The sequence below is a fragment of the Lepidothrix coronata genome, unplaced genomic scaffold (genome assembly GCF_001604755.1).
Source record: "Lepidothrix coronata isolate B3197 unplaced genomic scaffold, Lepidothrix_coronata-1.0 Scaffold55, whole genome shotgun sequence".
Classification (NCBI taxonomy): domain Eukaryota; kingdom Metazoa; phylum Chordata; class Aves; order Passeriformes; family Pipridae; genus Lepidothrix; species Lepidothrix coronata.
The window spans coordinates 3,538,363-3,560,791 of record NW_016690235.1 but is presented as its reverse complement, the minus strand read 5'-3'; the positions used below and the strand labels follow the sequence as shown (position 1 = coordinate 3,560,791).

Sequence of the window (22,429 nt, the reverse complement as noted above, 5' to 3'; positions counted from 1 at the left end):
TATATTTGTAGTCTTGCTGTACAGTTTTTAAAATGAGAGATTCTTATTTTTGCTCTTAAACATAGGTTTTAATAATGATATTGGAAAGGTAATCGTGTTACATATTTGGACAATTTAGTTTTCTAGAGTTTAAAAATACATCAGGGAAACTGACTTGTTTTGAGAATTAATCACATTACCACAGAAGGCTGCTGGTTCTGTCAAGAGAATTGTGTCCCTTAATACCTTTCTCAGCTTTGGCTAAGGGTCTAGGTTCAATATTACTCTTTCCTTTGACCCTTTCCTTGTCCCATCCCTTAATTTTATCTTTGAAGTTGCCTTAGTTGTCTGGAGGAAAGAATATTCGTCTCTAGTCATTCTACCATTGCAAATGGCTTTTTTAGTCACGGTGAAAAAAAGAGTTTTCAAAAACTCTCCTCTTATATGTCGTAAAGAATTGAACCACAAGCTATGCAAAAGCTGCTCCAAATGCGTTCTTTTAAATGGAGTGCTGAGCAGAAGAATTACCCCCTCTTGACAGAAGTGCCACTATTAGCTGTATGTTCAAAGTGGAAAATTGGCCCCTTTGAAATATAAAATCAGCATCCTTCCTGGCACCTGAAATGGGGGAGTGAATGTTCTACTCTTCAGCATTTGTTTAACGAGCTGAACTCCAAGGCTGTGCATTTTAATATATTGTATTTCTTAAGCAGGGTGAGGAAAAAATTGAATCAGTTTTTGCTGTGAGTGAAACCATGCTATGAGATGGTGAGTGGTGACTGTAAAAAAAAAAAAAGTAGCAGCATTTCTTTCAGGGCTCCTTCTGAGGATGGAAGCCATTTGTAAATACAGAAAAAGGATGACTGGTGTTAGGAACTGCCTTTAAGGTGAGGGGCTAATAGATCCTTGGGGCAGATTAGAATGAAACAACACTGAAAGATCAGTGTTTATAGGAGAATATATATATATATGTCCTGATATATATATAATGTCCTGATACTTCCCCAGGGGGGAGGTATTACAACTGAGTTTAAAGGAGGACATTCCTATAATAAAAAGCACTATCCTGCCTCCACAGCATCTGCTTCTTGTCAGCCTTCTCTCTTATCTGTCTCAAAACCCAGCTTGTAACCTCCTGTGGTGGGTGCTCACCCCTTCTCTCTTATGTGGATCAGAGGTTTTGTCACCACACACCCAAATGCTCCTCCTTCCCTCTGGCTGAGGGATGCAAACCTGGCCCCAGCAAAGCACCCTGCTGCCTCTGCAAATGGCCCATTGTTTGAGTTGTTAATCAGTCTCTCACAGCTGGTCAGTCTTGCCACCTCTCTTTTATCTACTAGAAATGGCAGAATACTTCCAGTTGTGAGGAAGAGCCGAATCACAATTATTTTCCATGCAGATGCTTAGGCATTGAACAATCAGACTTGCCAGAAAAGTGTGGGTGGTGTTGTATTTCAAAGGGGTGCTGGTGCAACTCCCCAGGCTTCATGTTGTGTTACATGGGTCTCTTCTATTTGAGTTTGCAAATCCAACAGAAGTGGGGAATCAGAAGTCTGATGGCTAAAGCCACAATTTTACAAGAACTTAATCACAATTTTCATGATTATGTTGCATTGTGTTTAATAAAAAGTTAGGCATGTACTTAAACACTTGCAGAATTGGAATGTATTTGGCTCAATGGCAGCTAAAGAAGTGAGATTGAAAATGATGAGTAAAATTTCCAAAGCATCTATGTGTGACATAGCAGCAGGCATGAGCTGGTTTTTCTGTGTCATGTGAGATAATTTAGTATCTTAAGCAAGATAGAAATGACAAAAAATTAATATAATGTTTTAAAATACCATTGACAAGGAATATTTAATTTTATTCCAAAATACTCTTATGATGATTTTTTATCCACAATAACCACCTCTGACCTAGTGGACTTCCTTTGGCTGTATGTGTAATTAAATCTGAAGATGCTAGTGATTCCAATGAGTTATGTGCAATTTTTGACATTGACATTTCAATAGCAAAACACCATTATTGAGTTTGGAGTTAGCAATAGGTTACTGCCAGTGAGAATAGATTAATCTGTCTTTATGGTGATGATGTTGTATGGGGTAATGAGATGTTTTTAATCAGCCAAAAGGGTAGGTTTAGAGTTGTAATTTGAACATTCTATTTTTAAAAACTTTGGAGAATTATTGTGAAGTAAATTGTCTTTTATTCTGTCTTTTGTTTTCCTCCTTCTGAAAAGATCCATTACTGCCTATTTAACTTGTTTTCCTAGTGTTAACCAACACTGCTGTAAGAACTGATTTTTACCCTCAGTTTCAGCCTGCCAGGGTGTCAGGTAATTTTTGTATTACCAGATATAGGCAAACATTGTATGAATGCAATGCTTGTCTAGAAATAATTAACTATTATTCTAAAGTGTTCTATATTCACTTATATTTCTGATGCTTAAGGATCTCTATTTCTTGAGTAACTTCCCTGAATGTGATATAATGAATTTGTATATTGAGGAAAAAATGCATCTCTTTAACAGTCCTAGAGGAGAAAACAAAAAAAAAATTCTAGATAATTGTAATTTTTTTCTGCTCTTTATTCTATGAATCTAGATTTTTGAACGTGCTTATCCAGGGGTGTGGTAGCCTAAGTAGTTAAGGTTTCTCATATCTCTGAGCATACCAGGTCTGCTTGCCTAAAAATAAGTCAAGGCTATCATAACTGCTATGCTTTTGACACAGGAAGCTACTGTTCTCAATTCTGAAACGGAAAATTTGAATAGTTGTGTTGAAATTACTATAAGTACATACAATATGATATGTAAATAAAATGAGTAAATCCCCTCAGGTTCAAAGCATCTAAATTTTAATCCACATGGTTGAATAATCTCTGACAATTCAATCTAGTACCTTCAAAAGTAACAGGTGACTTCAATCAGATTATACAGCCTTGAGGGATCTGATTTTCACTGAATTCTGACCATTCTTTTTATGAAATTCAGGCTTTTTCTAAATTCAAAATGCGTACCCATAAAGTCACTTAGAGAGATCTTTGCTTACACTGGATCTGCAAGACTTGCTGATTCTTGAAACTGCCAGAATAAATTAAAAGAATCCATTTCATCCTTTCGGGGCGTTATCTTGAGCTGTTATGTATGCAGTCCTCTGCATATATTTCTCTGAGTTGTAATTAGAATTATATTCTAACTGCAATAGGACTTTAAGTAAGTGTTAGGATTTATTTGGGAGTCCTTAAGTTTGCTGAATATGAGTGTTGATTTTCCAGATGAAATTCAGAAATAAGTTCTGGAGTATGGACTTGAGGGATGTACACTCCAATAGAATCAAAAAATGTTTAAAACTGATGTACAGCAAATAAGACCTTTCTCTGGAGAGATGTGCAGTTCATTCAGTGAAGACACTCCAGTTTCTTCCCTGATCTCTCCAAACATTAAGTCGTGTCTACATTTACAGGGGCCTAGAATTGTTGTTTGGAAAATAGAAACTTAATCTCAGTGTTCTTTGTTTTAGAAAAGTAAGAATGTCAAGCAGAGCTGAACAAAAATCTTAGAGAAACAGTCTGCTCTAAAAAGGAAAGCTACAATCCACAAATAAAATGACGTTTTCTTTATGGGTGGAAATGTTGCAAGACTTTGTCATACAGCTACTCAGAAGCCACTTCCTATGTTTTGCAGAAGATAAAGAAGCCATAAGAAAAGCTAGATCTGTTGTTTCCTTTCAGTATCAATGCTTCCATTTTCTGTCTTAAGCAATACACCATTTTAAATTGTATGTCTTCCTTGAAACAATGAATTCAATCCTTCTTGACTTTCCTTCATGCCTCACTCACAGTTCTCCTGTGCAGCTTTAAATCTTTCCAGTTTGCATTTTCATCATAGCAGCCCAATCTTTGGTATGGAATTTTAAAATGAGAGCTCATCATAGTAAAGTACTGTGCTGCATTTCATTAATGAGAAAGTATATGAGCAGGAAAAAAAGCAATAACTTTGTATACTATTACTGTCAATACAAGGGTGACACTTGAGCTACCACAATAATAAGAGGTAAAAGGAGACTTTAGCAAGATAATATATGTAACTGTTTAAAACTGAACTGAGTGGGTTGGTTTATCTTGGTGTTGAAAGAAGAATTTTCATGCCTAAAACTGGTTTTCTGTTTCTGACTGGCAAATACCAAACCAAACCAGATCAAATTATAAATGATGATCTTTAAGGTACCTTCCACCCCAGGCTGTTCTATGATTCTATGATAAAAAATATGTTATATAACAGCAGCCTGCTGATATACAGATTTTTAATAACTATATAGCTGATCATATTTTTACACTTTGAATTCTTCTACATTTATTTTTAATGTATCTGTGATTTCTGATGTACCAGTAGAAATTGTATAGAAGATTTCAACATTGTCTCTTTCTTGAAAAACAAGTTTCAGAGCTTTATTTCATCCTTGTTTACTGCATCAGTATGAAATAAAACATCCCTAGACTAGAAGATCATTCCCAGACTCACTGTATATTTAAGTCTAATCATGAAGGCCACTGCCTTCTGCCTCATTTTATTCATGTGCACAGGACTTTTTGCCAGCCAGGGGATGTCTAAGCAGGTGAGACCTCAGACCTCAGGAAAGTCCAAGTAGAAAAGCTGCAATCAAGTGATAGATGTTGAGGAGCTCTGCCAGCTCCCCGTTGAGCCTTGCCTCAAATCTATTAAAAAGCCTTTGAGTGTGCAAGGAAGAACAGGTCACCCAGTCATGTGAATGAGAATAACTATAGGTCAATAGAGCTTTAAAATAGTACAATTTGACATATATCGAGAAAGCACTCAAGGGGAGAGGCCATGTAGCACAGTGTGTGTGCTGTCCTGGAACATGGAAAAGGAGTTAAGGGTACTCCAAAGGTAGAAAAAGGTATTTCTTGCAAATAGTTCTTCGATAGCGGTTTCTGTCACTGTAAATATTACTAGAAATATCACAAGAGGAAATTCAACTGTCATCACATTCTTAAACACTTAAAAGCATGAAGGATGAGGAGTGGATGTAGGTTAATAACAAATATATCACCACAGTAAAATATGAATATTTTTATGATAAATCAGGGGTAGGGAAGCATCATGTTCCTTTTTTTATATATAAATAGCAGGGGAAAAAAAAAAAGAGTATCTTCAAATTTCCCAGAGGGTCATCAAGGTGTTGTGAAGATTACTCTTTCATTTGTTAATTTGCTTAGGTAGAGCCCCTGTGGTGACTCTGATGTTCTATCTCTGAAACATACTGATATTTCTTTGAAGGCCATTATTTGAACTCACTGTAGTCAGTATGCAGAATGAGTCTGTGCAAAATTCATTTTTCTCATACATAAAGCTGTTTCTGCCCCTGCAAATGGGAGCATAGATTTGAAATGTTTCTGGAATCATTTCTCTACAAAATTTAGGATTCTAATGGGGAAAAATATTTGGAAACAATTGCATGAAATCAAAGCAGTAATAATTGAAAGATTTAAAGTAGCTGCTTTTCACAAGAAAAGAAGAGCTCTCTCATACCATTTATTCAAATGTATGCACTCTAAAAATAATCATATATATTGAGAAGAAGGCAGCCACCATTTCAGTTTCTCTGTGTCTTGTTAGACAAGATCAGTGCCTCAGTCAGACACATTGGCCATTCAGATGAAGGAGTGATGGAGAAAAGGGAGTGAACGGAGGACTGGAATGTTTTAGTTTGGACATTGGGGGGTTTGGAATGGGATGATCTTTATGACCTGTCCAACCAAAGTCTTTCTGTGATTCTGTGATTACAAGAGCAGTGATGCTTTTCCAAATCAAAGATCCGGCATTATGGGCCAAAGTAGGCTATTTCTGCAGTATTCATGCATATATAAAAATAGGCCATTTCTAATACCTCTGATTTTCATTAAGGTCAAATCTATATCATTTGGCAAGAAAATTAAAGGTCATATGCTAAGCTAATGTAAAGCCTGTTATTGCTGAAATATTATTAATTTACAAGAAGTTATAATAATCCTTAGGCCTGTTTTCAAAATTCTGCCCACTCTATATTGGATATTATGGAAGAAACATTTTGAATTTTTTTTGATGAAAACATTTATGGGAGTTGCTGTATTTTTTTCATTTGAACATTTTCCAAGCAAAGATGTTTATGATTTTTTTTCATATAACATATTCTTTAGTTTTGTTTTGCTTAAAAAAAATACCAGATATTGAAATTCTGGAGAAGCTTGTTGCGTGCAGTAACAGCCTTCACATGGTATTCAGGAACCAAAAATACATCTGTTTTAATTTCAGTTATGAAATATTAGGATCGCCTACACTATACTAGCAAATCAGTTATTATTTAACAAATGTTATGAAGAGAGAGGAAAAAAAAAGTGACAGCTATGTTGTTCATACTTTAAAAAATGGATATTTACAGGATCCATAGAAAGCTAACAGCTACTTAAATGTTACAAAAAGTAAAAAAATAAAACAAAACCAAAATCAAACTTAAATCAAATGCACCAAACTCACTCATTTTCATGCAAAAAACCGAGTGTGCTTACAATTGGAAATATGGAAGAAGGCTGACGACCCACAGCTTGAAAGTATGTAAGCATCTTATGTCTGTATATTTATTTACAACTCACAGAATAGTTTTCAAATATTTGGTACTATATTTTCATTAATTATGGTGTTTGTACTAAATGTTTTCTTCAGAATAATAAGTTAAGTCAGGTGACTTGATCTTGTCGTCACTAGATTGCTTGGGTTGTACTAACATCATTGCAAATACCTGAGCCAATAAAGTTACCAGTATGGTCAGCTAGTTCCAAAACCATGCTTATCTTATGCACTGCCTAATTGTTGTTTTCATGCTTTTCCAAACAAATAAATGGAGTAAATATAGGACTTTTTTTTACTTCCTTTTCCCCCTTTTGTTTTGTTTTATTAGTGATGGGTTTTTCTCATTTCTTCTCAAAATGTCACAATTGATCACATCCATATTTATCTGCCTAGCTACTTTGTGCTATTTACAGTGTCCCACTTTCCCACTTTTTCATGGGCCACACTGTAACATCAGGTAACTCTTCATACTTAGAAAATTTTACACTTGTGAAGCATGACTGCTTGTTACAAAAACAGAACTGTGGCACTTGCAGCTTTATTAAGAACTTTTCAAGGAACCTGTGGTGTCTGAAACAGCAGACGCCAATAATATAAACTTTTCTTCTAATATAAACCTTTCTTCTTTCAAATTAAGGCCATTAACCCCGGTCCTATGTGAAAAATATACCTTTGTGAAAAATTATGCTTGTTTGCAATGCAGTGTTTACGTGATGCAAAACAGAAAAAAATAGTCAAATAAATAAAACCTCAGAAGGTAATGAGATCATACCTTTAAGCTTGAGTATATCTGAGGAAAAAATACTTTTAGCACAGCTGTGTGCAGGAGCTAAAGAAACTGCATAGCATCCCAAAAAGCAAAAATCATGTCAGTGAGGGTGAAAGTGATCAGAATTTTGAAAGTGGAGGTAATGGACAGAAGACAGGATATAGAGGAAATGTGGAATTAAGTTGTAGTATGAAAGAAGTGCCGGGGGTTCAAGCGAGAGTCAGTTTTGGCAAAACTGACGAAGATGACAGGTAGATAAACCTGAAGAGTAAATCTCTCAGAGGAAAAAAATTACTTTTGAATTTTGAGTGGAAACTATTCTGATTAATGCACCTCATCCATTTGCATTAAGATTCTGATCCTAACTACTCAAAATTCCTTCACATTTTTTGAACTGTATAGCTATGAAGACTACCCCATAGCGGGATGTGAGGAGCTTACACATTTTAAGCTGTAAATTATGTAATGTGAGAATATTCCAGCTTCATTTAATCATATTATAGAGCTTCTTAGCTCTGCTGAGTGTGTTAATTACAGGAATTCATTTTACCAAAGTGGTATACAATGTGCAGAAACAGAATAAAATAAAACACTTACTGCTGCTGTTGTTAGCAAAATGTGTCTTTTGTGAGTAGCAGCAGGTAGATGGATAGCAGAACTGCATCCTGTGGAGAAAGACACATTTTCTGGGTCACTAAATAGTCGGCTTGCTCAGTTTAAGTATAATAGTAATTGAAAGGTAGAAGATTTACGGTGGATTGGGGATTCTAGTTCACTAAATAAAACAGTTTTTGGTAGTCAGAAAAGATTTTTTTCTTCCTTTATGGACTGACCAGGTCCTGGGATGTTTCCCTGCTGTTTGAATTCCATTTTTTGCCTGAAGTTCATTTATTCCGCAGGGAGCAGACAATCTCAGATAGCAGCCCGTACGTCTATCAGGTAGAGGGGTGCTGTAAGGGCTGTCATCTTCCGTCTTTCATTTTTTTCCCTTCAGTTACATAAATAACGAGAATTTCAACCCTGTCGCTCCAGGATTCTGTGAACCCGTGAACACAGCTGAGAGTGACTAAGGGCGGCATTGGGTACTACAGGCTCTGAGGCATTTGTTTTTTCCATCTTCAGCCAAGAATGGGTCAGCTTAATTTCAAAGAAGTTGTGAGTAAAGCTGAAGTCCTCTGAAGGACTCTCTCACAGGTCTGTGTCTGCCCCGCTGGGATCCAGCTGCAGGGATGGCATTGCCTTTGCACTTGTGCTCCTGTCCAGCTTAACTCAGAGCTAGACATGGAAGGATTTTTCCTTTTCAGTCAGACCAGGGGTTTGTTTTCAAAATGCTGTCTTATTCTGGAGGCTGCTGCATAAAGGAAAAGGCTAGATACTTCAAAGGAAAACCCAGATAGACACTTATCCTGGCATTACTATATATTCTTTCTTTACTACAATGCCTAGTGTTCTCATTCAATTACAGTACCACGCTTACCTTACACAATCTTGTAATTATATATTTCAGGTTAAAATGCCAGGATTTTTATCTCTGCTCTGAAATTTTCACTATGATTTAAAACCAACACTTTTAATATACGCAAAAAGAAAAAAAAACACTGGAATCGGATGGAAAATTATTTCTCACATAAGTATTTAGCAGAGCAATGAACTTTGAATTAATACCTGATGGAAAGTAGTATTTAGATAATTTTTCCTTTGAAGACAGTCTTACTGAGGTCTTTAAAAGTAAGCACATTGTACTTTTGAATATATTTTATGTTTTTAAATAAGTTATCCTACTTTTTCAGACAATTCTCAGATCTCAAGTGTATGAAATAGTGTTAAAGCATACAGAAATAGTGTTTAAAAAACCCAAAAACAAACAACCAAAACCCATAAACTTACCTGGGTAGTTTTGTTTACTAATCTGCATCTGGTTACATGATTACATTCCAGGAATATAAGCTGTATTTTCAGTTGAAATTGAGACTCTGAGAGGGGAAGGCTTTACACTGTTGTAGCCATAATTTAAAGGACATGAAGGACTAGGCAAGTGTAGGGCTTTTATGAGTCTTCTGGCTGTGTCCTATGTGGTGGTGGGAAACACAACTGTAAGGATATAGTGTCTTTTGGAGTTTTAGTTCTTATAGTCCTGAATAAACTATGATTGTTGCATATATTAAAAGTGAAAAAAATTAAATTTATTATGTTCTTAAATGACAGTCCTCAGGGGAAAAAAAAGAATTATTATACTTATTTGTATATTTTCCAGCTACTCTTCCCCTTTCTCCACCCTTGTCTCACATTTTTAAAGAGTATTTATTACAATAGCATCTTCTGGCATTTATTTATTTAACTGATAAACAAAAGAATTTAAAAGATCTTTCAAAAATTCAAGAAAGTTTGAAACTATTTTGAGGTAAGCCTCAAAGTAAGTATCACTGACATTTCTGGAGGGTCTGTGTTGAACTGCAGAAGACAGATCTGCACAGTTCTGGAAGTGGTGCAAGGGACAACCTGTTCTCTTTGCAGTGATTTTGCTTCCCATCTTCTCCCAGGTAACAGTAGAATGTGATTCTTCTTTGGTCTTCAAACCTCGTTAGTGCACAATTTTGTTTAAATCTTCAGGAACAGCTCTTGGGCGTTTTGCTGCTCTGCATCTGACTAGCCATGTTATAGAGTGCCAGTATATTATAAGCATGAAAAGTTTGAACCCAATATGAAGCACAAAATAAAAATATTTGTTGGTGTCAAATGGCAAAGGTTTAGTCTTTTGTTAGATCTTCTCAAAAGCCTGTCGCTCCCACTTATCATCTAGGTTTTCTTGTGATTGTTAGTGGCAGAGAAATCAATGCTGCTCCAAATTTCATTCAAATCATGGCAATGCCTCGTCTTAAGCAGATTCTACGTTGACCTTCACCTTAAAAATAGTAGAGAAATGTGGCTTTGTACCTTTTGCCCATATATGGACGCTTCTTTCTTTCAGTTCATTAACAATGTTGGTAGATGGTAAAGCTAACTATGGAATCACAAACTACTTTTTCCTGTGTTTCCTTCTCTTTTGATACACAGCTAGGACAGATTAAGTTAACAAGACAACTTGAACTGTAGTTGCCGTGACTTTTTTACTTGTTGTTTCAGTTTGCAACCTAATTTCACTGTCTTCCAATCAATATAAGGGCATAGGGAAAGGATGCAGCTTCGAGTGTTTGTACATTCATTGTTTCATAAACTAGAATCATTAATATTCCTGGAGTTCAAAATAGAATCATAAATCATGCCTTTAGGAAGTGAAATATTATGCTTCTAATAATGTTCATTTGAAGATTAATTTGCAAATCAGGAGCCAATGCATATATTTTAGAGGTCAAAGACAGATAACCAAATCTGAAGGCTTTGTGCAAATATTTGCATATGTGTCAAGCCATAGTCAGAAAATCCAATTTACCACTGGAAAAATAAAAAAACCTCAGACTTTTTCATTTTTTTTGAGGATTTTTTTTTAATGTCTCTTTTGCTGCTTCAGTAACACCATAACACAATTGCCAGACCTGTAGTTTGTGTCTTGTTACCACTGTAGATTATGTGATGCCTTTCTTTATGTTAGGAAAGTGTCACAAAATACTGAACTTCAAACAGGACTGATTATGTAGATAGACCTTGAACCTAGTTATTTTTTAGTCTTTTTTTTTTTTCTTAAATGCTTTGTGGACAGATAAAGCATGAGTAAAGGCAGGGATTGATGAAGAGCTTTAAATTACCGAGTTTGGAAAGAAGTTCCCTAACAACAAACATTCTTTCTTTTCTGATTAGTATTAACTAAACTAATTATGCAGTAACTCCCCCCTGATAAAACCATCTTGGAGATGTCGCATTAATTTCTTTATGGTGGCACAAAAATGAAATAAGGTCAGCAATAAAACTGTCCAAATGAAATCATTTAAATTTTTCTGACAATATCAGAGAAGAATTTTCCAGCAAGTACTTGGTTTAAAGCAAACTAAAAAGAGCATGATGGAAAAATTATTCTCTAAAAAAATATTTCTATTTAATTTGAACATTTTTTCTTCTAAAAATAAAACTGCAAGAGCCTGTAAACAGAAATCAAAATATGTAGTTGAAAAGAACCCTCAAGTTACAATTTCTTTCACATTATTTAATTTTTACCTTACCAAAGCACCTGGCGAAATCAAAAATGAGTTCATAAAATATCTGTTTCACTGATTTTTTTTTAAAATTAAAATTAGGGCCAAAAATTCCCAAGTACTGTTCCCTTGTATGAGAAAATTTTTGTCACAGTCAGATGAAATCAGCTTTGTTTGTTTGTTTTTTCTGGTTAATTAGCATGTATCAGTTAGCCTAGATAAAAATACATCTTACCTCCACTCAGCATCTTGGAAAGGTAAAATTATTATGTTACTTTTCTCAGGTTTTCTTCATTAATATGTAATAAACCCAGAAAGAAATAAAAAGAATAATTATGCTACTTCTAAATTTAAGTATACATGAAATTCTACCTACTATTTTTAAAAAGCAAGTAGTTGATACAGATTGATCAGATATACTGGACTTCCATAATGAAGACTGCATCTGTTTCTCTTGACAAAAAGATATTTGAGGGAAAGTGGGAGACTTCAATACATAGTCAATAGAAATAAATAAGCACTTTTTTCTCAGAAGAATTGGTTCAACCAAACAAATATTCTGGAAGAAAGTTGAAAGCTTCAAGGGGAATATTTTCACAGAATGGGAAATTTATGGAATGATTATCCCTGGAATTTGTGAAGGACAATTTATATCTGGGTTGAAGAACGTATCAGAAAAGTGAAATGGAGCAGAAGTTTTTTGATGTCATCAAAATGATGCAACACCTGACCTGGAAAACCCATCAATCTCTGCTTGCTAAAAGTGTTTGTAGGGAATATTAGCAAGTACTCACTTCTGAGCTTTTCCTACTGCTTCCCAACAGAGACATAATGTCTCAATATTCACTTGGTTTTACCAGACAGTGGAACTGCCATTACAGTGCTAGGAAGCATTTCAGTTCAAATTTTTCTCCTTTTTTTTTTTTGAGAAATGCTCATAGTAATATCTTCTGTAAGTTAAAGGTCCAACTATATTTCAGAAATAAATTCTGCAAAGAGTCATATTCATGAAAAAAGTGGTATTGATAGGTTGATAAGATATACAGGTTAGAAATAAAAAAAATGGGTTTGGATTATAAAATTATTGTTTAAATATTTTATTGTTGATAATTTCATATTTTAAATGAAATTATTATTTACATATATGTTTACTGTGCAGGAAATTACTTCTATAACTCCCGTAAAATATTGTCAAGGTTTTACTTACAGATGCAGTAAAACTTTAAAAATAAGAATGACTAACTTGCACTTTATGGTCAGTGCTGAAATAAGAATATGAAGTAATTTTACATCAATTTCTTTTATTCACCTTTCCTTTAATTTAGTCAAAATTAAGCCAAATAATACTCTGAAGTGTTACTTTTAGATAAGCCCATACTTCTAGGGGCAGATGGGAAATCAATCAATACAGAAATAAATGTCATCATCTTTTGGGGTAATTTTTTCGTTCGTCATTGCTTCAACAACCAGTGTACGTTCTCTCAGGCAGGGAGAACTGACTGTGTGGCTTGGAGATACCTACATTTTTAGCTGTTGCAGCAGCCTTATTGGATCCAGAGTACCTCTGTTCAAAAACTGAGCAGCTCAAAAAGCAGGAGCACCATACCAGAGCCAGGGCAGAGGTGTAGAAGGGTGTTATGGCCTGGGGATCTCATGTCTGTGCATGCAAGCACAAGTGATTGCTTTGCAGCACTGCTGTGCAATTCCAGTAATGCTGTATGGCAGCCAAGGTGGCTGCTTCCCCAAGGGGGTCAGAGGAGGGAGGATTTCAGCCTTTTCTTGTCACTTTGCAAAGCATCATTTTAGACTGTCTTGCTAATAAATGAAGTGTAGCTTAGGGCAGAAAGACTTACCCTTCAGATATAATTTCAATCTGTAAACTTTGGGGATTCCCATATCTTTTTTTACTTGTGTATTTGAGTTTGGAATGTGATTATCTGTATTTAGTGATGTTTGACCATGAAATAATTCTGCTTGTTAGTAAGAGGTTAGTAGAACTGACTTTTACATTAAGGACTTTTTTCGTTTCCTTTCTAACAAGAAGAAATTTTCTAGATTGTTATGGTTAAGATAGAAAGATTTATTTTTTTTTTAATGAGATAAAATGCAACAAGTTTTCTGAGATTATGTTATCAGACTGCTGAAAAAAGCACTGACAACTGCCAAGTCCTGATCCAACTCTCTATTTGTATAGCTGAACAACACAATTGTCTTGTGGAAAGATACATTCCTCACAGAAAGCTGAATCAGAGAATGGCTTGAGTTGGAAGCAATCCAGCTTCAAAGATCATCTAGTCCAACCCACCTGCAATGGTCGGGGACATCTCTCACCAAACCAGGTAGCTCAAAGGCCTATCCAACATGAAGAGATCTAGGGGTGGAGTATTCAGGGTAATCTGTGCCACTGTTTTACCACCCTCATTGTAAAAAATGTTCTCCTTATGTTCAATCTATCCCCTTTCAGTTCAGAACTCTTGCTCCTTGTCCTGTCTCCAAAGACCATAGAAAAAATTTCTGGTTTTTGTACAAGCTCACTTTTAAGTACTGTAAGGCTGCAGTGAGGTCTCCTGGAGCACTCTCTTCTCCAGTCTGAACAAACTTAGTTCTCTCAGTCTTCCTTGATAGGGAGGATGTTCCAGCTCTCAGATCATTCACAGATCATGGAGTATCACTTACAAGGTCCTCTTCTGGATCTTCACTAACAGATTCAAGTATTTCTGTGCTGAGGACCCCAGAGCTGGATGCAGTGCTCCAGGTGGAGTCTCACAAAAGCAGAGTAGAGGGGGAGAATCACTTTCCTCACCCTGCTGGCCATGCTGCTTTTGATACAGTCCAGGTTACATTTGGCTTTCTGGGCTGCGAGTGCACAGTGATTGGTCATGTCCAATTTTTCATCCACCGGTATCCATTCTTCACAGAGCTGCTCTCAATCCCTTCATCCCCCAGTGCTATTACAGGGGGTTGCTGTCAGCCCAGGTGCAGGACTTTGCACATGTCCTTCAGGGGGTTTGCAAAGACCCATTCCTCTAGTCTGCCAGGGTCCCTCTGAATGGCATCACTTCCCTCCAGCAAAGCAACTTCATGCAGTCTGCAAACGTGCTGAGGGTGCACTTCACCCCACTATGACATTGAGGAAGACGTTAATAGGATAGTTACCAGTACAGACCCTAGAGGGACGTCACTTGTCAGTGGTTTCAACTCGGACATGGAGACATTGACTGTAAACCTCCTTGGACATGATGATCCAGCCAATTCTTCACCCAGTTAACTGTTCATTCATCCAACACGTATCTGTCCCATGTAGCGTCAGGAACGTTTTGGAGGACCATATCAAAGGCCTTATGGGTAGATTACACCTGTAGCTCTTCCTTTGTCCACTGATGAAGTCATTCTATCACTGGAAGCCACTGGATGGATTAGTCAGGGCATGATTTGGCCTGTGAAGTCATGTTGGCTGTGTCATCTCTGTGTTTCATATGCTTCAACATAACTTCCAGAAGAATCTGCACCTTACAAACCACTGAGGTGAGGCTGACTTGTTGGTAGTTCCCATGGTCCTTCTTATTACCCTCCTATTAATTACTTATTATTATGTCAGAATTGCTTTTATTTTTGGTTTCTTTATGAGAGAATTGTTTTTTTTTCATTCTTTATTCAGAAATGTAAAGGTGATTTGCATAATGAGGGAATAGAAAATAGCGTAACATGTCAACTTATTCTGGAATTACTTTGGTCTAAGCTAATAGCTTGTTTTTCATGATTTTGTGCACCTAGACCCAAGAAAAGCTAAGGAAAATCCATGACTGAGGTCAGAATTTTCAGATAAGAACACTGCAGTTACAAAATACATATGCAGTAAACTTCTATAAAGCAATAGCAGTTGCAAACATACGAGTTGCTGATGATTTATGACAATATCTCATTGAAGGTAACCGTATGGCTTCTTATGAAGCTGCTTCATGGATCTTGAGTTTCTTCTCATGTTCTTCAGTTGCAGAATAAAACACTTTCAGGTATTAGCTTCCCTATAATAAAGCCATTCCATAATGTAGTGTGTCTTCACACGTGGAGACATAGCTGCCCCAAGCTGCCAATGTCATATACTATAACACTTGCTTTAGGGCCCGTGAGTATTTCCTTGGAAAATGTATTCTATAGGGACAGAACATTAATTGCTGATAGCTACTCTGTCATCTTGAAAAGACAGTGATTTTAGGATTACCAGTTTCTGCTTTATTAACAAGCTGTTGCAAGACCTCTAATTAAAGGAAGACTCACATCTGCTTTTGTGTACAGCAATAATCATTAATAATGGCAAAAATATTGCTGCCTTACAAGCATTGCTAGCTTTTCTGCTAGTTTTTTAAGAGTAAATTTCTAGAATTACTTTCTACTGTAATACTCTGTGCTTCTCTTAATGTAAATTGTAGGAGATGTGAGTCAGGACATATTCTTTTTGATCATCTCTATTCTCTTTCATAATTTCTTGCAAATGAACACAGGATGAATACTCCTACCTTTAAAAAGGAAAAAAAAAAGATGAAATGTGTTTATGTGCATTTTGCAACAGAGGTCTTACTAATGTTTTATGAGACTAACAGAAGCAATTGTAAATTGAATGAGGAAAATTTGGTTTTTCTTCTGTGATTTTTCTGGGGTCAAAACACAACACCTAAACTTTTTTGAAGACCTTTATCTTTAACACTTGAAGACCTGATTTTTAACACTGGTTTTTTTGGGAATAGGTCCTATGTCCGAGTCTTCCATTGTGCAAGAAGGACCTGAGGATGCTTGGCATCCTGCCATGAATTTGTTGCTAAGGGCTTTGCACTTGGTCTGTTGATAGTAAAATTTTGAAATAGTCGTGAAATATTGTTTCAAGTATTGTACCAGCCTTTGTGTCTGAGATGATCCAAACTTCAGTTTCATTAATGCAAGATGTGTATATTTGCTAAAGACTATACATGGTAGTTTCTATCAGAAGACTTTTCAGGGGAAAAAAGTTCAATACAATCTGCAGAAGAGAATTTCTCTTCCTACTCCAAAACACTATCACATACAGTCAATATTTGACATGTCAAAGAAATAATTTCTGTAAGACATTTTCTTCCATCCCCATCTCCCCCCCAAGGTTAATTCACCAAAATCATGATGTGCAAATCAAACTCAAAAACTATAATGATGCAGTAGGTATAGAACATATAAATGTTAAAATTAAAAGCATTTAAGGTAAAAATAAAATAAAACATAATGTGTAAAATTATATAATTTATTTCTTAGGAAGCCCCTTTCCCCTGAACCAGATGTCAAGGCATTTGAGAAAACAGATACTATCTGTATTGAATGGATATTTTCTTGTGAAAACATTTGGTTATGAAATGTCTTGCTGGCTGGTGGTTGTACAGATTCATGACACTGTATTAGACATAGATCCTGTAAAACACACATGCCCTTGTTTAATAAGAGGTTCAGAAATACAAAAAGCAATAATAAAATCAAAAATTTTGGGTTTTTTTTTCTTCCATGTTACTGTTCTTACTGTTAGACGTTCTTGGCAATTGTTGGCAAATTATATATGTGAAAAGTGAACACAAATAATCCACTTAGTTCTAATTGTTGTAAACAGCTGCTAGTGGACAGTGGTGTTTTGTAGAAGCAGCATTGAAATTATATAAAAAAAAAAAATAAGTAAAATTAACCAGGAATATATTCAAAAGTTTTTAATTCCCTTATTTGTAAATTAGTCTCTTGAGGTTAAATCTGGCAAAGTAAAATCAATTACAAGCTTCAGCCTAAAGAATTTTTTATAGAATATTTTTATTTAATAAAATACCAATTTCCCACAAGGCAGTAAAACTCATTGATATTTAGATATAAGTGACATAAAATTGGCTCTCTGGCTCTTCTGTTTAAATATCTTTAATAGGACTTTGCACACTAGAAATAAATTTTGGTATTAAACAAAGTCAATTTTGCTGTCTCTCTATGGCCTCCTAAGGAAAAGCAGATGTATGAATAATATAATCCATCATTAGTAGTAACAGTGTGAATAAAACACACACTATTTATATATGACCGGAGAAAGGGTACTCAGCTGGCTGAGCTGGCTGACTTCTGGAAGGCCACGTAACGCTTTGAACTAAACTTGCTGACAGGGTGAGCTGGGGTCATCAGTCCATTTGATGCTCTACTGAGCTTAAGTAAAAAATGTGAGAAAGTTCATAGGTGAAAAATAGCAGATTAAGACTATCATTTATACAAAACACAGAGAACAACTCAGTGTTAGACCTTGCACTTCCAAGTAAATGGGAATGCAAAAGGAAACCAGATACTCTATTGACATCCCATTTTAATCCTTGTTAGAGAGAGCATTTCTCAACATCTCCTCCAAATATATCCAGGAGAAATTGTGGAAAATCTTTGCTGAAAAACTGATGTTTGTCATGTAAAAGGATTCCAAAGGTTTGGTATGTTTTATTGTTTCAGCATTCCTTTACAACATTTTTGCATGTAAAATAAAAAAAAATTAATATTTTTATCACTTTCCTAAAAGATCATAAAAGTAAACAGAAGAAGCAGAATTTCAGTTGCAGCAGGCACTCAGAAGAAACTTTAAAAGAGGTGTCATAGTTTAACTGCAGCCAGCAATTAAGGACCTCACAGACACTCACTCAGTTCCCTGTGGTAGGATGGGGGGAGAGAATCGAAAGGTGGGAAAAATCCTGGGCTGAAGTAAAACCACGTTAATAAATAAAATATAATAACAAAAAATAATAATAAAAAATGCAGTAACAAAGGAAACAAACAAAACAAAAGTAACAAAGAGAGAAATAAAACCTAAGAAAAACAAGCAATGCAAATGAAAAACAACACCAACCAGTCAAAGACCAGCCAGTTCCCAAGCAGCAGCCCCTGGCCAGCTTTCCCTGTAGTTTATGTGTTGAGCATGATGCCATATGGCCAGCTGGGGTCAGCTGTCCTGCCTGTGTTCCCTCCCATCTTCTTGTCCACCACCAACCCTTTTTGGCAAGGCAGTGTGAGAAACTGAAAAGTCCTTGACTTACTGTAAACACTGCTTGGCAACAACTAAACCATCAGTGTGTTATCAACATTATTCTCATCCTAAACCCAAAACACAGCACTATACCTGCTACTAGGAAGAAAATAATTCTATCCCAAACAAAGCAGGACAAAAGGAACATTGATTTGTTTAATTTATTTGTTTTCCCCCTTTTTTCCTGCTTCCACTCTCTAAGACAGACAGCTCCTCCCTATTTCACAGCCTGATTGTGAAACATTATGATGAAGTTATAAAAGGAAAGCAAAAATTTATGCCACTTGTTCAGATTAGAACAGGATGTTCCTTCATTAAAACAGACTCACTGGTCTGATTGCTGTATATTACTGAGTTTACTGTTTAGAAAAATACATAAAATACTACAATAAAATGAAAAAGAGCAGTAAGGGCTATTAGACTTGCAGAATGTGTTAGTCTTTCATTATCATCTCCTCTATAGTTGTGTTCTTTAGCTGTCACCAAATATGAACCAAATAACTCCCTAGTCTTGTTACAGTTAAAAAAATAATCTCTTAGCACTAGTAGAGCTTTCTGCTCTATCCAATGCAGTAGAATGAGATGCTAAACTAATATAAAATAATAGAACAAGATCTAATAGAATTAGTATCCTGATACTAATTATTCATCATCTGAGAACAAAAGATAATTGTGATGATGCTTCCCTAAAAGCTTACTTTTTCCTTTTGACGAGATGAGTTCAGAGGTGGAAATTATGTAGTAGGAGAAATCAGTTAAGATTAAAAGGAAAAAAGATTGTATGAATTAATTGACAGACCGGGATATATTCAAGGTTCATATAAAAAAAATGTAACTATTCTTGAACAGAGATTTTATAACATTATTGCTAACTCCCAATGGACTGTAATGTTCCTTCTTGTTTTTGTGTGGTTTTAATTGAACATGGTTTAGATCTTATTAAAGGAATTTTCTCATTCTAATTTTTTATTTTCCTCATTGTATAGTCTGGGTTAATTCATTGATTCAAAATAGATGAAAACATAAACAAAAATAAGTGCACTGCTGAACAAAACCAAATTTTCATAGTAGCTCTACAAAATGGTGTCAGATATCATGGTCCTAAATTCAGTGGGCAGAAATCTCTTTATTGGTAGGGAGCTCACATAGTTCAATAGTGATTGCCAAACTAGGTGTTTTAGCAATGCTTGAAGGAACACAACAGTTAGTGACTAGGGGAGAGGGGCATTACCTTTTCTTATTTTGTTTTGTAAGTTTTAAGGACAGCACACATTCATATCTGAGAAAAAAAAGCATCAAACAAAACCTTCATTTCCATGTAAATAAAATCATCCTTTATAACTTCTAGTATTGTAAAGGAACTTATGGGCACTTAATTTGAAATAATGTGTTCTTTGAAACAGTCCTATATGTAGACACTTGTTACTATATATTACTATATACACTTGTTACTATATATTACTATATATACTAACTACTTGTTAGTAACTATACTAACTATATGTTACTATACTATATTTTATATAGTTCAACAAATTTAAAACAAATATACCATTATAAGTTCCACAAGCTATTCATACTTTCTACAAATGTTCTGATAGATATTCATGGATTTGTTTCATACAGTTTAATTATATCTTTCATTTCAATGTTATTCAGATGTCCGCTGTTTTATTTTGTCTCTCTCTCAAATAGACTTTGGGCCAGACAGGGTGAGGTGTGCTTGTATTCTCAGTGATTTTAATTGCATCCATCATCTTTAATTCTCAAATTTTTCTTTTTCTCACTAAATTTTAGTTTCTATTTAAAATTATTAATACATTAAAAATTATTCAAGTTATAGAGTCAGGTTTAAGAAGTTGCAGTATGCATCCCTTCACAAACACCTCAGGTTTTTTACACCTCAGCCCATATATTTATTGTGAGGCTAACTTGCCGTCTGGGGCCTTTTCCACTTTCTCCCTTCCTTTCTTCTCCTGAGCAGATCCTTGGTTTTAATAAAAGAAGAATGCACTGCTATTTCATTGTAACTAACTCTCAGTAACTTTCTGAGTTGCACTGTTCAAAATGCATTGTGAAAACTTTTTATTTTCCTTCTTAATATAGCTCTTAGGATAACAATTCAAAAGTCCCAGAAAGACAGAGATACAAATGAAATGGCTGGACAGTTACCTCTTTGGGAATTACAGTGTGAAGTATGCAAGAATACCCACTAACATCAAAACCATGCCTTCTTAAATTTGTGTCTTTTGTGTGGGGAAAAAAAAGAAAATTAAACATCAAAAAATCCAAGTATTTTCTGTTACCTGACACCATCCTAGGTTAAAGACAAAAAGGACAAGGCAGGAATCAAAGTATTTTAATAAATTTCTAATTCATTTGTGTGACAGTGGGAAGGATTTTATCTGAGGCAAATGGTTGAAATCTAGAAGTGCAGGGGTGTCATTTCCTGTGGTATTCCTGCCCATCAATTCACTCTTCATTGGGAACCTGTGAGTAGACATTAGTCAGACAGTTTGGAAAGCAATGATGTGCTTCACTGTTGAGTAGGCTACTTAATGAGCACATGCAGCTTCTTCCCAGACATAAATGGAACACCGTCTACTGTCACTGTCTCACACACTGAAAATAAGTAAAGAACTATGCAGACCCTTCATAGCCTCTGTATTGCATGTTCTCTATACCAGAATACTAAAAATCCTATCAAAACTATTTTTTTTTTTTTAGTCCTATGACTACTTTTTTTATCTCAACATCATAGATATAGGGAGCCTCTAATCTACTGCTGACAGAAGAGTATAATTTTTCTGTGGTTTTTGGACTATGCAGACAGTCCTTGATAATCACCATAAAATGGTAACAATTTCATTTATGAGTCTGAAATAGAATAGTAAGTATGCTAGATATTTTTGCAGTTAATATATGGTTTTATAAATGTTAGTTGGCTTTATTCATCAAATTGTACCACACACACAGGTACTGTGCTCAATCATATCAGTTGTATGCAGTAAGGGTACTTGCAAGATCTGTAAACACCACTACCACTGTCAAAATCTGTATATGCAAATACTAGCAGATTCTCTTGCACAATGTAAATAGACTTGAACTATCTATGTAACCTGAGTATCCTTGATGGGAATGGGCAATTCACAATTTTTATGAGGTTGGTAGCTTGGACATGCTTTATTCATATTCTATATCTTTAGCTGCAAAGCTCTGTGAAGTTCTTCTGCAGTTCCCAAAGGGGTTAATTAAAATATTTGGTCTATTTAACTTCATGTAATTTTCATCATCTTGAGTTTTCGATTTAAATTAACTCAGAAACAGCTCTGTTTGTCCATGACTTTGATCTGAGGCCATCAGGGCCTGTATGAGTTTCTCCAGATTTGGCTGAGGGTCAGCTCCAGGCTGACTGAGTCAAGTTAGTGAACCCAAGTCAAGTTTCAAGACTACCATAGTGCTATTTGTACACAAGTGATAATTGCAAGGAGAGTTATGAAAGTTGATACTTAACAAGGGGAAATTATTTCTCCCACCATTCTGACACAGGTATAAATATATACCTGAAATATATCTGAAAGGCAAAAAGGGAAAAAAGTAAAATGAAAGTGACATCAGTTTATCTTCTATCTCATAAAAAAAATGAGTATCAATATATTCGCAATAAAAGTATCTGGCATGTTTATTGTTGTTTGTCTAATAAGTTTATTAAGCTCTTGGTGGAAAATTTCTGTATTAAAAGGTACAATAAAAGTAGACATTAAATAAATCATTTAACATAAGAATAAACTTTAATAATGAAATAATTTTTTTATATTCTAATTTACTGTAAATAATACCACAAAATACGACATCGCTGAAAAGAGGAAAAA

General features: G+C 35.2%; 1 protein-coding gene across 3 annotated transcripts in view; it reads left to right on the top strand.

The window, feature by feature from the left end:
• LINGO2 (leucine rich repeat and Ig domain containing 2) overlaps positions 1-22,429 on the top strand; it is a 486,960-nt gene that overhangs the window by 178,166 nt on the left and 286,365 nt on the right. The gene's annotated exons all lie outside the window — the stretch shown is intronic.